Consider the following 15,689-nt stretch of genomic DNA (forward strand, 5'->3'; position numbering starts at 1 on the left):
CTGCCTGTTCTCATATTTGTTTGTTATAAAAAAAATTGTTATGGGGGAGCGGGACATAAATAACAGGGGAGTGGAGGTTGGAAAACAGTAATTTAATTAGAACACTAGCAGCGGACGGACACTAGGGGAGAATCAACAGATGCCAGATTCTGAGGACAGACTGACGTAATGCTTAGGTGATGTTTAGGTGATGCTAAGGTGGTGCGCTGATGCAAAAAGGTGGTGGTGAGTGATGTTTGGTGCTCAGGTGGTGCCACTATATGGTGTGGATTGGAGGTACGTTGTGGATTGGGGAGTTGTGGAGTTGAAATATGTTGTTTGGTATGTAATTAATTGATGTGTATTGGATATGTGTGGAGTTGAATTGTGTGGCCTGGAACTGTGGTGTTGAGTGAAATTATGCTTAGTGAAATTGTGTCATGGTGTGGAGTGTATTTATGTTGATTGGTGGTATGTGGCATAGAGTGCATTTATGTAGAGTGTATTTCTGTTGCATTGAGTAGAGTGCAATTGTGTGGTTTGTTATTATGTGGCACTGAGTGGTATTATGTGGAGTGTATTTATGTTGGTTTGAGTAGAGTATAATTATGTGCTGTGTAATTATGTGGTACTGAGTGGTATGTGGAGTGTATTTATGTTGCATTGAGTAGAGTGTAATTATGTGGTGTGTAATTATGTGGCACAGTGGTATTATGATTCTGGTCGAGTTCGCGCTATATAGAACTCTGCAAAAAATAAAAAAAGCGAGTGGCCTTGACAATGCTTGTTTTACATGGCACTTTTGCCATTTTACTAGTGTTGTAGGGGAATCGGAAGTCCGAATCATCACGGATATCTACTAATTTGAGCAAGGTCACTCCATTTCATAAGTGAGGAAGCCGGGATCAGAGGTTGCCCCAGAGCTAGCCTCCTGTCTAGTACTTATGAGGCCTTCGGTGGCCACCAGCCCGGAGGTGCTGCAGGGGCAGAGAGGTCACGTGAGCTCACAGTGGGAACAGGAACTGGAAGTAGCCGTCTTAAACTAGAATGCTGTCTGAGGGCCTGGAGGCAGCCGCTGACAGACAGAGGCTTCTTGTTACTGACACTTAATCCCCCTGACAAACCTTTCATCAGAACACACAGGCCTGTGGCTGCCAGGAGAGCGCAGGAAAAGCGTGTCCCAGAAACTCATTGCTTACTATTTATATCGGAAGTAGCTCCGTTTTTGGTGATATTATGTAGCTCCTAATACCCCTGACAAGGCGCTGAATTATTGAAAAGACGCTCAGAATCTTCTGCCCGAGACACTTTCTACTGAGAGAGAAAGAAAGAACCTCTTTTTATCTTTTAGCCTTTGTTGCTGATGCACAGCTGTCATACAAATATTTGAATTCAGACACTGGAGGGGTTATTGCTGAATGATGTGTCAGCTTGTTGGCTCCTCTGCTAATATTTGGGGCCCCATTCACACTATGTGCACTTCAGTGTAACCTCGGCTAGTAACCAGCACCAGTGATTCTACCCTTTTAAATGGATTTACTCCCGCATATAGTTCTGCCAGAATGACGTAAACGTGAGTGAATGTAGCTTCTTACAACGGCAGTTGGATAAGGGGACGTTTGGGAGAGGGAACTGGGCGGACAAACTCGTAAATTCAAAAAACCTTTTGCAAGGAATGTCTCACCCTGGAAAAACTGCAGATTGACTGCGGTGAAAGGCAGGAGTAAATGGATTTGGAGGAGTTGTTGTTGACGGGTGTATTCCACGAGGAAAACAAAATAAAAGTAAATGAGTGGAAATATACTGATGTGTTGGATTTACACATGCAGCAGAAAAGTTACCTTGGTCTGTTTCTATGTCATAAACATGCATGCGCGTAACAAGCAGTGGCACGCGCCCCTCTCCTTTTAACCCACTTACCCCCTCATCCTGCTGGTTTTTGCTGGCATTTTGTATGCGTTGGTCGGGTTGGTTAAAATTTGAATACTAAATCCGGTGATGAAACATAAAGTACATTGAGCGCAGCGCGAGCCGAGACAGAAATAAAACACAAGGGGGCAGATTTATAAGCCCTGTGCGTCACTTTTGCGCCGCCGTTACCTCACTTTTGTGACGCAGCGGCAGCGCAAAGCCAGCGCCATGCTGCGGCAGATTTACAACGTGACGCATCTAGGGAGATGCGTCACGTTGTAAAGCTTGCGCCACATGTGGGCGTACCTTCACAGGGGGGGCGTTCCGGCGCAGGAACGCCTCCAAAAAGTGGCTGAGTGAAATCTACAAGATTTCACTCAGTCACTTTTCCGGCCATGCTGCGTCAAATCCCTGCGCCTGCTTGAAGCAGGCGTAAGGATTGACGCAGCATTGTACCGATAGGGCACCCCCGAGCCTTGCTGGGGCTGCGTCGCGCTTGCGACGCAACCCCAGCAATGCGCCGCCCTTCCGCCATCAGATGCGTCACGCATCTGTTTATCCTTGTGCCACGATGCGCTGCATTGTAAATGCGGCGCATCTATTGTGGCGCAAGGGTAAACTTGCATGACGCATCTTCCCTGGCGCATCCATGCTGATTTGCAGGGATGCGCCAGGGAACATAAATCTGCCCCCAGCATTGCAAAAGTGCTCATGCTATATATAAAACTAGCGGGTGGCACAGCAACCAAACGGCGACTCGGGATCGGGGGATCCGTGTTCGAGCCTCGGCCTGGGGTCAACAAGCTGTGAATCAGGGCAAATCATTTACTCTCCCCCTGCCCATCTAAAGTCTACTGATTTAAATTAAACAAACAAAAAATACGGCACACGGAGACAAGCAAATTTAAATTAAATGAAAGATAACAAGCAGAATGTGCTTGGCTTCACAATCACAAGGCCTATTACTTATGAAAATGTATGTTGATCCTACTTCACTTAATTTTTCCAGTATGCCCCTTCAGTTAGATTCAGATATTCTACTTTTACGTGGTAGAATGGAAAAATTGGAAGCAATATAACTTTCAGCTACACATGCAGCGGTGATCCGGGGTGGACAGGAACATGACGGACATGCCATTGAAGCCGTTGGTGATCGTGCTGGTGCTGACCAGGAAGAAGATGGTGAGCTGGAAGACCCCCCACTCTCCCAGGTAAGAGATCGATTGGTCATAGTCTCTCATTGCGGTGCAGTGGGCAGAGGCGGTGGCACAGAGAGGCGCCGTCCAGGGAGCAGCTCGCTATGCTGGGCAGAAAGGTCTCGTTCTTGCCTCGGTCACCCGATCCACTACCCTAGGACGGTCCCTGTAAGCGGCACTCAGCCGACATGACCGTCAGCCGAGGCAGCATTGAAGGAAGCGGGCAAACGGTCATTGGCGCATCACTACACGTTACACAAACACACTCCTCACAGCAACACGCCCCCAGCCCCCAAAAAATATCTTGGAGATGGCTCTTTAAAGTGATTGCTACATCATCGTTTGTCTGCGGCCGGCCCTGGTCCCTTCTCACCCGCCTCTCCTGTTGGGCTGCCTCTGTCATAACTCAATCAGCCATATAACGCTGCTCACAGCATCTCCGGAGCAGGTATTGAACCAGTCGATAGCCGCGGAGAGAAAGGCATTTATCCCACTTGATGTCCCGTAACGGCACAGCGATATTTATGTCAGTTTATATATGTATGATATGTATTCCTTAAAAGGAATTGGAGAGCGGTTAGTGCGTGATGTATCTGAACGGCCCAGAGCTGCTTCTGATTAAGGCATTGATTCTAGCACCGTGTGCTGCTTCACTGGAGAATATGACAACCTTCATCACCCCAGGCTCTCAGACCAGCCTTGCTGTCTGTACACACATGTGCACTGTACAAACTTGTTTCTTGTGTTTAACTGTCCGGCACGGCTGACTGTAATCCGAGGTTATTAAATTAACTGCAGGACATTAGAACAGACAGAAACAGGACTGGAAGCTAGAAAACACAAGCGTGGCTGGGTGTGCCAGGTGGCGGCGAAAGTGAAAGCAACGCATTTGCCCATCTGTTTCCAATTAACGAGACCGCGAGACGCTGCGAGATAATGGGAAACAGATGGCGCTGCTACTCGCTACCGCAGACCCTAGGCCAGGGACCAGAGAAGGCGGGATATGCACCCACCTTGGGCCAATTGTGTGCTGTCTTTCTTAGAAAGACGCATGCAAAGGCCAATAGGGGGAGATTAACAAAAAAGCACAAGCGTGTTTTCAGAGGTTTAAAGCCCTTACTAAAGCCTCGCAGAGCAGCGCATGCGCGCTGGTTCAGGCGAGACCTAAACATGAAAACTAAATATACATATATACAATATAGGTTAGTGTAGGTCCGTCCCTTTTTGAATACATAAGGTTCTCTAAACACCCTTTGTCTGCCTTCTTATTAGTTAAAGGGTGAAGAGACTAAGAACATGAGCAGGGCAATGAAGCATTGACGGTATGCATAATTGAAGAAACTTTCTCAGGACTGGTATATGAAATAAATGTAGACAGCCAATTCGAAGTGACTCCTCCAGCCCTGGATGGAGTCAGATTGAAAGCCATTGAGAGGAATCCTGAATCATCTCTCAGATATGGGATGAGGCATCATATGATGAAAGGGGCCAAACCTCCAAGATAAGACAACACCAGGTAAAATTAGCTGGAAATACTGGCATGCAATTGGTTGATTGCGAAAATCACGATTCAAATTTCTTAGAGTTGAATAATAGGGCAATCAGTCCCTGGCTCGTAAGAGAAGAGAATTCCAGCATCCGGTAAGAATCTCTGTAGTCAACTGGCAATGAATGCCAAAGGTTTCCGCCTCGATGATGAATTTTGGCATTAAACAAAAAAGAACGCCAACAACCCCGGAATGGAAAATATTTATGGCATTCCCAAAATACATCAGAGCACCATAGACCCTCCTTTGCGTCAAATTGTTGCCACTATTGGTTCAATAACTGAACCTCTATCTAAGTACATAGATCGTATCCTACGGCCACATATCCCTAAGATCAAGTGATATTATCAACATTCTCTACATCTCTACATCGATTGGATGACAAGGAGATGAATTAGTCCTTTAGCGTAATTGTTTTTTATTCTATACCGTCCAGGCGGCCTTTCATTATTTATATGTAGATTATACCATGTGACCATTCGGTTTGTTATAAACACAAACTCGGTCATTTGCATTAGAAACTTGACAAGTTCTCTCATTCCCCTACCCTTGTTCTTCTTTGACAATTGTGTTTTTTTTAATTCAGAATCCATTGAACAAGAGTTTGTTTGTATTCCACACATCACACAGTTTATTTGCAACCTTGGGAACAGTGAGTTCTGTCTCCATTAAGTCACTTCACATCAAGTATCATAATGAATAAAGGTATATTTTATGCCTCTCCTCTTTTATTGCGTACGTTTTTTAGAGCTGTTTTATTGCTCATTACATCTGCATAGATTGATACCTGATATTACAATCGCTTGTGGATTTTTTCCTTTCCCTGCAGTGGTCTGACCGAACTACCTTTTTTATCCTTTTTAGTGCGATTTCCATCTATCTGACAGGTAAGAGATAATTGTCACAGTTGCGCCATCCTTCGTACAAGCTGCAATCACTTTATTTGAATGGGTGGATCACTTCAGAATTTAATTATGAAACTCTTCTGTACTTCACACTATGGTCTTTTATTCAGTGAAAGCTCAGGACTTATGTATCTCAAATTATTATGATGATACATGTGTCTATATAAGTCTTTCTCCAGGAGTCCTCTTATTGAACCCTTCTTAATGGTAAATATAAAGGTGTGTTCTTCTTCTGATTCACTCCTCTTCTTTTATTTCCATAAGATGAAGGGGCTTATTTTTAGGTAAAGTAACCATGTTATTTGTGAATTCATTTTTTTAGAATCATAGTAATTGAAAAATTAATGGGCTCAGCTTGATGTTGTATATTTTCAGGTGTTCTACTATCTAATTCTGTGGTTTTCCTGATGAAGTCGCTTGAGGCGACAAAACGTGCGTAGATTTGAATTTCTGAAGATTCATCAACAAATTGATCCATGACTTCTATCTTACAGTGACAATGTTATGTTGTATCAGGCATAATTTGATGTGATGATGTTTTATAAAAAGTTTTGAACCTATCAAGTCCTGATAGAAAAAAATAAGAAATATCAGACATTGAAATCATCGTGCCCTGATGGTTTATTGTCATGTGACTGCGTGATGAATGCAGATGTGACTGCAGTTTTTAATATTTTAGGTATTCTGATAATACCCATTTTTGTATATCATGGTTTTTAAAGACATGTTGATATAATAAAGTATGTTCAGTTTTTAACAATCAGTTTGCTGGCCCATATAGGGAGTCATCGGGAATTTTGAATGTGCATAGCTTTAGGGGTTTCGTACATATAATATTGTGGTTCCCTGCCCAAGGAACTATTATAACAGGGGATCCCTATTTATACATGGAGCACAGGAACTCTACCACTGGTTAGCAGGGGTAAATTGCTCAGAGTTATGCAGCCAGCAAAAACAGTTAAAGCAAAAATCCATGGTATACCACACAAAAGATTGTAATTTCCTGTAGTGACAAGAAGTAACAGCAGAAAGTCTGCAATAAATAATTTCAACCTCTTTTATGAAACCGTATATAGAAACGTCGGATTGTCTCAGCATAACAATGTAAGAAATAAACTAGGATACAATCGAAATAAAAAATTGTTACTCAGCAAATAACTTTATAGTAACATAACCAAATATAACTTGTTTTTGAGCTAGAGAAAAGGAGAGATATGATAGGATGCACGTATTAATTTTTACTTGTGTTAATAATATTCAAGAATAATTTTGTTGTAATTTTAGGTATTTGGCGTGTACTCGTGGTGAAGCATAAAGTGAAAAGCATTGAGTAAATAATAAATGCTACTGGTTGGATGAAATAATTATTTTGGGATAATATTTGGTGATTTTGAAGAAGGAAGACAAAAAATGATTTTTAAGTATCAAACTGGAAACAAAATGAATAAATAAACTTTCTTCTAAATAAAGTGCAAGAAGATTTTCTAATAAATAATGTTGGTGAATGAGAATCACTAGCAGTATATTGGTGAATGCATGGAGCATTTCCAGGAAAGGTAACTTGGATTCCGCATTGATACTCCTCCTCTTGCCCACCTTCAACATTGCAGAGCATATACTGACGACTTCTCCTTTTCAAACTGATGCTAATCCAAGACACCAAAATATAAGATAATGATACTGAAAATAATCCCAGAACTCTTTGGTTACATGTGAATTCAGGACCATCCAGGCTTGGTCTTCTCTTATCAAATATATCTAATTTAACTCAGGTTGTATACTTTGAACTTGAAATTAAAAATACTACAAGTGCTGTCATAATCTAGCCATGCCAGCTACATTTTTACATGTGTGTCAAAATATCATTGCAGTCTTAGTCATCAAGCAAAACACATTCTACTAGGTAGAAAAACGCCACACCACCACGAATTCAGAGAATCTGAAAAAAAGTTTGATATATTTATGAACTGTGGGCCAAGAAATACAAATAACCGTACCTGTGCAACAAATTTTTACTACATACCCAGGTTTATAGCTTCCATTGGTGCAGCAGGTGCTGTCCTACCGGGTTCCAGAAGCCTGAGAGGGCCACTGAACCCTGATTATTGCTGTATTTTATAACTCCCACAGCATCCAGAGGACCCATTTCCTTCTTTGCACAAGGACCCATGATACACTGGCTATGCTAATGTAGGTACCTGTTTAAAATGTATTTTTTCGCCACATAATTCATGAAGCTCCCATGCAAGTGAGCACTGTAGTTGCACAAGGAATAGATATCAGCTGCTCTGCAATTTTGTTGTCTTGTTCTTTTACAAGTAAAGTGCAGAAAGCAGCTTCATGTGCCAGCCCTAATAGTTAATGTTGTTTCAAACTTCCAGCCTGCAATAGCAGCTGCTATAGAAAACCACAAGGTATTATTATTATTTGCTTTCTCCCTCCATGGATGTCCTCTTATCCATATCCTACACTTCCCCTACTAATTACCGTGTGTGCCTAGGTACTCTGTTGCTCTTTGATACTGCTAAGAGTTGTAAATAACAGCTGCTCCTATTGTTGTTTACTGATTTTAGTAAATATGGATGGCTGAATCAACCTTGCCAGGATTCAAACTCGTAATCTGCAAATCACCCCATATCTTCCAGCGGTGACCGCTTATCTCACTGAGCCATCCAGCCAGATGCATAGATACTAATATAGAATTGAACTACTAATCAAAATTGAAAATCGAACATGGCAATCATAAAGTAATTGCTGTGATTTTGTTATTCAGAAGAAAGGCTCCTCAAAAGCATGGATAGAGCAGGCGGTGTATGATAGGCTGCCAGCTGCCTCCCTTTTGTTCTCTTATCAGCGCTCATTACATGTCCAATCTCGTAGCACTGAGAGGCAGACAACCAATGCAGTGGTGCTTGAACAATTTTCAGAGTGGGGTGCTGCCGTTAATGTTACATCACTCTTTGATGCAGAATTACCGATTCTTACATGATAACTTGTCCTCGCATAATTAAGAGTAATTTGTGAGAATAAATCCTACCACAAGAGCCTATTTAGCAATTGCGAACGACTGCTTGTGCTTGCTATTCTTGTTCGGCTACATTTAGTGATATTTCTTAACACAAAATTCATCTTGCACTATGAAATAGCAATAAACGTAGAATGACTCTTCCCATGTAATTGAAGTATAATCAGCAGCGGCTAGTCCTAATGGGCAAAGGAGCTGTGCCCCCTCACCTTTTGCTCAAAAAGAAGAGTGTCTGTCAGGCTGAGCAAAGGTAAGCCTGACAGATTCTATATTTTTAGGTCAGGCAGCCAGGGGCTAGACATGTACTAAGTGTGCAGGCTCCTGCCTGCCTGAGCTGAACTTTGCCGGGTTAAAGATGTCACAGCTCCTGTGAGCGTAACATCTTCAGCCTTGCAAAGCACCTCGGGGTCCTCCCCCACGTGATCGGGGGGGGGGCATCACTGATTGCCTCAGATCTGGGCTCTTGAGTTCTTAGCCCGGAAGTGCTTACGGCTTGTCAGAGTGGAGTGGGGTCAGCAACTCTCACTGACTGCATGCCTCTGTGAGGAGGAGGGACTGGTGTCTTTGCAGGCCAATGAGGGAAGCTGCACTCTCAACCCTCCTGGGACTTCCGAGGCAGAGCTGAGTGGATAGGTGTGATTTTTTTGTAATGTTTGGTTCGTTTGTGTGTGTGCATGAATATATGGGAGTGAGTGTTGTAAATAGATATGTGTGTGTGTGTATGAATGCATGGATGTGAGTCAGTCTTTATTGTGCATTTGTGTCCCGTCCACTTCCCTCTATGCTATAAGTATCGACTGCCACTGAGTATAATGTCGCTGAAATGTTAGGTAAATCTGCATGATTACTCTACACAGAATTACATGAGTTTTGCGAACTCATAGTTTTGATCCTGTTAAAATCTTTGCTTCCATCACAGTTAAGAATTACAAAAAAATGAGCTTCATTTTATTCTATTATTCACTGCTGACATTGTTTGAAAGATATGTACAGTTTATTTAAAGGCATTTAAATGTTGCTGTGTGTTAGAAACAAATGCCATCCTGCAGCTTTTCTTTCTCTTTGTATCCCAGCAAGATTGTCACATAGTTCACTTTACAAAATACTTTCACTTTGCCTTCAGAGAAAGAAAAAACAATTTCCATGTTTTTAAAGAATAAGCAGCAATTTGCCAGAAGACTGTCTGACATTGACCTCTGTCTTTGAAGGCACAGCAAATGTGATAAAATAAAAGAATAATTTGAAGGCATCTTTATTGCTCATTCACCATCTGAACCCCAGCATAGTTAGTTTTGGGGTGCTGCAGCACTCCATAACCCCTGCTTGCAGCGCCGATGAACCATAGAAATCACTGGGGGGGAGGGGAAGACAAAAAACCTGGAAGTGGAAGTGATACTGTCTATGAATGCCGTGCACATTTGGATTTAAACAACAAAAGTATTTTTATTATATATTCATATATCATTAAAGCCCCGTGCATGGCCATACTGTAAGGGTTACCGGAATGCACAGATAAAGGCAATGACGCACAGACACATAAGGTGATTTCCTTGAGGACACAACGTGTTCAAGAGCGGACGCAGAAATTGAAATCCGGTCTCGTTGTTTCACAGATACAAACTTAACCACTGCAGTGCTGCATCTTCCCCCAGCCTGCACACACACAACCTACAGTTGAGTCAAGACACAGTGTAAGCTAGGTGTGCTCAGTAGAAGAGCTGTACCTGCCCTCTTAAGAGCCATGGAGCCAGGTAGGCTGCACCCACTGCACACAGTTCATAGTGTCCTCCGGTGAGATACAGTTACTCCGGTCACCTGCCCATCCTTGTTGTTGCCAGACTCCCACACCTCCCTGCCATCCTGCATTATGGCACCTGCTTCAATGCACCACCTACCTAATAACAGTTCACAGCGGCCCGAGGCGCACAAACTTCACTCTGCGCGCACATCACATTTTCCTCTCCTGGACCAGTGACCTAATCACGCCATCTGTACCTACTTCAGCTTCCACTCTTGGGCTACACTGTGCAGCAGTAGGACTGGGTGCGGCTGAAGGGAGGTGGTGGAGGCTGAGAGGCTGGATGGGAAGGAGATGCATTCTTCCTGGAGTCACGGAAGCCCTGTCACAGCCAGTCCACGCCCACGGACAGTGAGTCCAAGCCCAGCTTCTTCCTTCTACATCTTAATGGTGGGCCAGATGATTGTAACATAGCCTCTTAACATGTGCCTGGCTGAATTCCCTCAGCGTGCATGTCTGCCAGCAGTGTTGGATGGTTGTACAAGGGATGGAGCCAGATGCTTCATGATGGTGGTGGCAGTGGTGGAGACAAGGCCAGTGGCATAGAAATCTGAGGGCAAAGAGGAGAGCACTACAGAGGTCCTCCTTGGGAAAAATTACTTTACACACTGATACAAAGTTTGGTTACAATAAATGGAGGCATCCGCCATATGACATGGGCTGGTCCCAAAACATCATGGACATCTCAGCGAGCCAATGCCTTAGGAGGGCTCGCCTAAATAAACAAATGTCTTGAGTGGGCCGACCTGAACCCACTTAAGTGTATGTGTGTGCTTGTTGTGTGTTGTACAGGGGTACCGTGGGGTGTGCCATGGAGTTAAAGCTGTCCGTAGTCAGACGAAAAAATGGCAGTCACTCCACTTACCAAGCAGGAGATGCACGCTGGTGTTCAAGAAGGAATCACAAGAGAGATTCCCTAACACCGAGAAGGCTGTTTTAAATGTGGAATCACACTTCCACCAGCCCTGCTGTTATATATGGAATCATTCCCGAAAATGACAATAAGCTGTTTACATTTTTAGATCAAGAGTGTCAGAAAACAAATATAAAGACAACAACGTTAGCCTGCGAAGAGTACTTAGAGCCCTTCGTGCCGATTCGAGGGAAGAGACTCTCAGAAGCATATTTGGAAAGTGGCCAGACTTGCATTCCTACTGAATTCTAAGTTGGAAACAAGCTATTACATTTTTTAAAATTAGTGATTGCCACCTGAAAATAACATTCTACTATCCCTAGCATCAACGTCGATTAATATGTCTTTGACTTATAGACTTACATTTCAATTTACTCCCAATTGACAGGGAAACAGTGTATCAGTCTGTCACCATTCGACATGCACAGATTTCGAGAACGAAAGTCCTATTCCTGCAAATCAAGCATATAAATACATTTTATTCTCAAAGGATCTCTGCCATCTGTTCTTCATTTGTACTTCTAAATAATCTAAAACATTCAAAATGTAACCACGCTTTAGTCATCATCATTCAAGCGCATTGAACTGGGGTGCCTCCCTGGCTCCTGGCTCCCGACCTCTCACCTGTTAGTTGTGCTGGATGCTAGTTCACTTGGAACCCACTGTTTGAACTGTTGTTTATGTTATTGCTTTTAGTGTTTTATCATAGTATATACATACTGTACAATTGGAGGCTGCACATTGTTGTTACATACGTCCTGATGATGGGACACAGTGGGAATGTGATCAATAACACATTTCGACTACACTAAAGTTAATTTCCTGAGGAACCACTCCCTGGGGTGGCATGACGAAAAGGACATAATGATGTATTATCATGATATGTAAATGTACAGTACTGTAAACATACCAATAAACACATATTTAGAAAAAATGCAGTCTTTATCTTTAATATCTGTTTAGGGAGGATTTAATGCCACACTTCCATAGCTGGGTAACATTTCTGATGATCCCATCGGTATAATTAGTATTAAGGATATTTGGATTTTTCAAAACTTGAAAATTTGAGAAGACACTTCATCCCTGGTTTCTAAACCCTACATTCAGCCATTGATAGAAAAGACTACACACACCTACCTCTAGCTTTCCTCCCTGTGGCCTGTATACACTGAGCCATATTTATAACTGACAACATTTTTTTTTTTTTATGGGATACATTTAAAGTGCAGAAAAACATTTCTATGCAACATTGAGTCAATGTTTTACTCCACTTCATATTAAGCCAATTATGTCTAAATATTTTATAAAGCATGGTTCTTCATTTTAATTTACTTCGTTTTAAACAAATGGCCATTTTTTTCTGCTATAACACAATATTATAAATATGGCCCTGTGTCTACAGGCCACTAGGTGCAAGATGCCTGCTGTGGGTAAATGTGACACTTTGAAATAGGAGAAAATTAAACTGAAAGGGACCTATAAGGGACCTATATGTTCTTATTCTTTGTGCCAGGGTTCAAATAGTTTAAGAAGTGCTAAATAGTAAAAATCTTTCTTTTCTCCGGTGTTACAACTTAGATTATGATGATTATTAGCAGTAGGTTTACTTTGATGTAATAAACAACCATTGGTACCTTCTACTCGAAATTAACCAGTGTTTACATCTTTTGTCCCATTGTTTCCATATTATGAGAACTGAGCAACTTCATAGAGGCATATTTTTCTCTAATAATTGACTTCTCTTTGCGTAGTATGTGTCCAATATACTTTTTTTCAAAAGGTTTTTGTTTGTTTGATTAAAGTTAGCAAGATATTTGATTTCTGTTAGGTTTTTCAGAACACTTCGACATGATGATGATAATTCTTAATTTTATTTCTTATCTAGTTTTCTATTCATTGTTATTATCATGTCACCACAAACATGTGTCATATGCCTTTCTAATACGTTTTAAATGTCATTGCTGCAGACTAGCTTATGTTTTTTACCACGTTTTAGTTTTTGGTAGTATTGTGCCACATTAGTAGCCCAAGTTGTATTTAAAAGAAGAATTGTAAGCTGTTGGTCTGGTGTAGTTTCTTAATGGTCAATCATCTAACACTTTATATATTTGTTTGTCTGCTTCATGTTCCTTATTCTTGTATGTGAGTGTTTGTGCAAGATGGTTAGGATTTCATTGGTTGGGCACAGTTTTATTTTTTGGGCCAGACACCAAGCTAAGAAAGTAAGTGTTGAAAATGAATTAGGTTTGAAAGGAGTTGAACTAACACGGATTAGTGACAGAGGTTTGAAATGGAATCAGTTACTCCCACTACTTTCCTCTGTTAGTAATTGTGGCGATCTGCCCATTATAGTTATCCACTGTGGTGACAATGATATAGGACTCTAATTGGAATGAGATTGAAAATTGAGATGAAGGAGGCTTTTTCCATCTTACTGTTTATGTATATCACACACATTTTGTGTCCTCAAACATTTGTCAGAGACAAAAGTACAAAAGTGGAAGTGGTCTACTGTAAATGCTGCTAAGTTTGAAAACACGTGAACACATGAACAAGGCAAAGTCATTATTCCATCGTGATCATAAAATGTCTTCCTTTTTCCATAAAATATAAAATATAGCAATGCAGCACTGTATCATCCTGAAGGTGTTCATTTTTCAACGAAGGTTCTTTTAAATCTACCCTATATTATGTCTAATTTTATTTTGTTATATATATATATATATTCACTTAAAAAACCATAGGTTTCACACATGTTATAGTTAGCTGGGCATTTCACTCGTGAAAAACCATTGAAATTTCCACGTTATAGTTAGTGCAGGCAACTATAACTCACGCGACCGCAATCCTCTGCTGATGACATCAGATATTACATCACTGATGACATATGTGTTTTTCTGAAAAAAAAATATTTGTAATATATGTATAGCTAAAAATGAATGGAAAGAGACATGGGTAAATAAGTGTCTAAATACAGTATTAGCATCAACAGAGGATTGCGGTCGCGTGAGTTATAGTTGCCTGCACTAACTATAACGTACAAATTTCAATGGTTTTTCACGAGTGAAATGCCCAGCTAACTATAACATGTGTGAAACCTATGGTTTTTTAAGTGAATTTGCAAGGTTTTTTAAATGCTAATTCCTAACTATAATGTGTGTGAAACCTATGGTTTTTTCAGTGAATTTGTACGGTTTTTTAAATGCTAAGTTATGTATTTTTTTTTTTAAAGTTTTTTCACCGTGCGCGTACCGTGCGCGCACGGTGCGCTTCGTGCACCGTGCGCCAACGTTACGTAATTCGCGGAATTTTTCCGTTTCTACCGTGCGCGTACGCTACGCGCACTCCGCGATTTTTCGTAAAAAAATTAAAATACATTTTTGCCCTTGGGGGTCCTTCTGGGACCCCCTCACCAAGGCTAGGGGGTCAGGAACTGTCCAGCCTGCCCCCTTTTCACGTTATCCACCTTTGTTTTTCACCCCCTCAGACTGCGAGAGACAAAATGGCGGCTGACACTTCCTGGTTTCGACCGATTCGAATGTTTACTAAGGTCTAACAACCAATCAGAATCGCGCTCGCGCACGGCAGCGTGCGCGTACGGTAAGCTTACGGTACGCGCTCGGAGCGCGCCTATAGATATATATATTAATTTAAATGCTATTTTCTCAGGAAATACTGAACAGATTTACACCAGACCTGCAAAAGGCACATACCTGACCTGAGGACTACCTCTCTGCCAAATTTCAAGTAATTCTGTTCAGCCGTTCGGGCTGCAGCTTGGACTAAAGGTCCTATGGAAAAATGCATGGGAAAACGCGTTTTGGGACCCCCCCTTTTTCTCAGCCCCCGCTTGACGAATCCCCCCGAGACTTTCAGGGAAGGAGCGGAGCGGAGCGCACCACCTATTTGGAAATTTCGCGAGGATTCGACAATCGGCGCCAAAGTTATTCAAAATAGAATGTTGCGGATTTCCTATGGAAACACGGTCCTAACTATAACTATCTACTGGCGACCGCCAGTAGATAATATATATATATATATATATATATATATATATATATATATATATATATATATATATATATATATATATATATATATATATATATATATATATATATATATATCGAACCAGTTCCTTTGACAGGAAAAATCCACACGCACTCCCTGGAGTGATTATCCATTCATTTTAATCAATTTCATAACATGGCATGGCACATCAAGCAGGTTAACCCAACGCGTTTCAGTCTTCTCAGACCTTGTTCACGGGTAACGGACATTTTTTTCTTTACCTTTTTGTATATGTCTTGAATACATTATTACCGGCTAACCTAGTCTCCCCAAAGACTATCATATTGTGATGCATAGTTGCAAACAACACTCATGAAAATGATTTTTAGTTAATCAACCGTAAC

At 41.5% G+C, this 15,689-nt stretch overlaps 1 long non-coding RNA gene across 1 annotated transcript in view; it reads right to left on the reverse strand.

Moving 5' to 3' along the window:
* Positions 1-15,689, reverse strand: part of LOC146862099 (uncharacterized) — a 212,192-nt gene that overhangs the window by 18,521 nt on the left and 177,982 nt on the right. The window contains exon 2 of the long non-coding RNA XR_014978378.1: positions 11,638-11,726. This is a non-coding gene — a long non-coding RNA (uncharacterized LOC146862099). The remainder of the gene's footprint in view (positions 1-11,637; positions 11,727-15,689) is intronic.

Source organism: Triturus cristatus, chromosome 2_2 (genome assembly GCF_964204655.1).
Source record: "Triturus cristatus chromosome 2_2, aTriCri1.1, whole genome shotgun sequence".
Taxonomy (NCBI): Eukaryota; Metazoa; Chordata; class Amphibia; order Caudata; family Salamandridae; genus Triturus; species Triturus cristatus.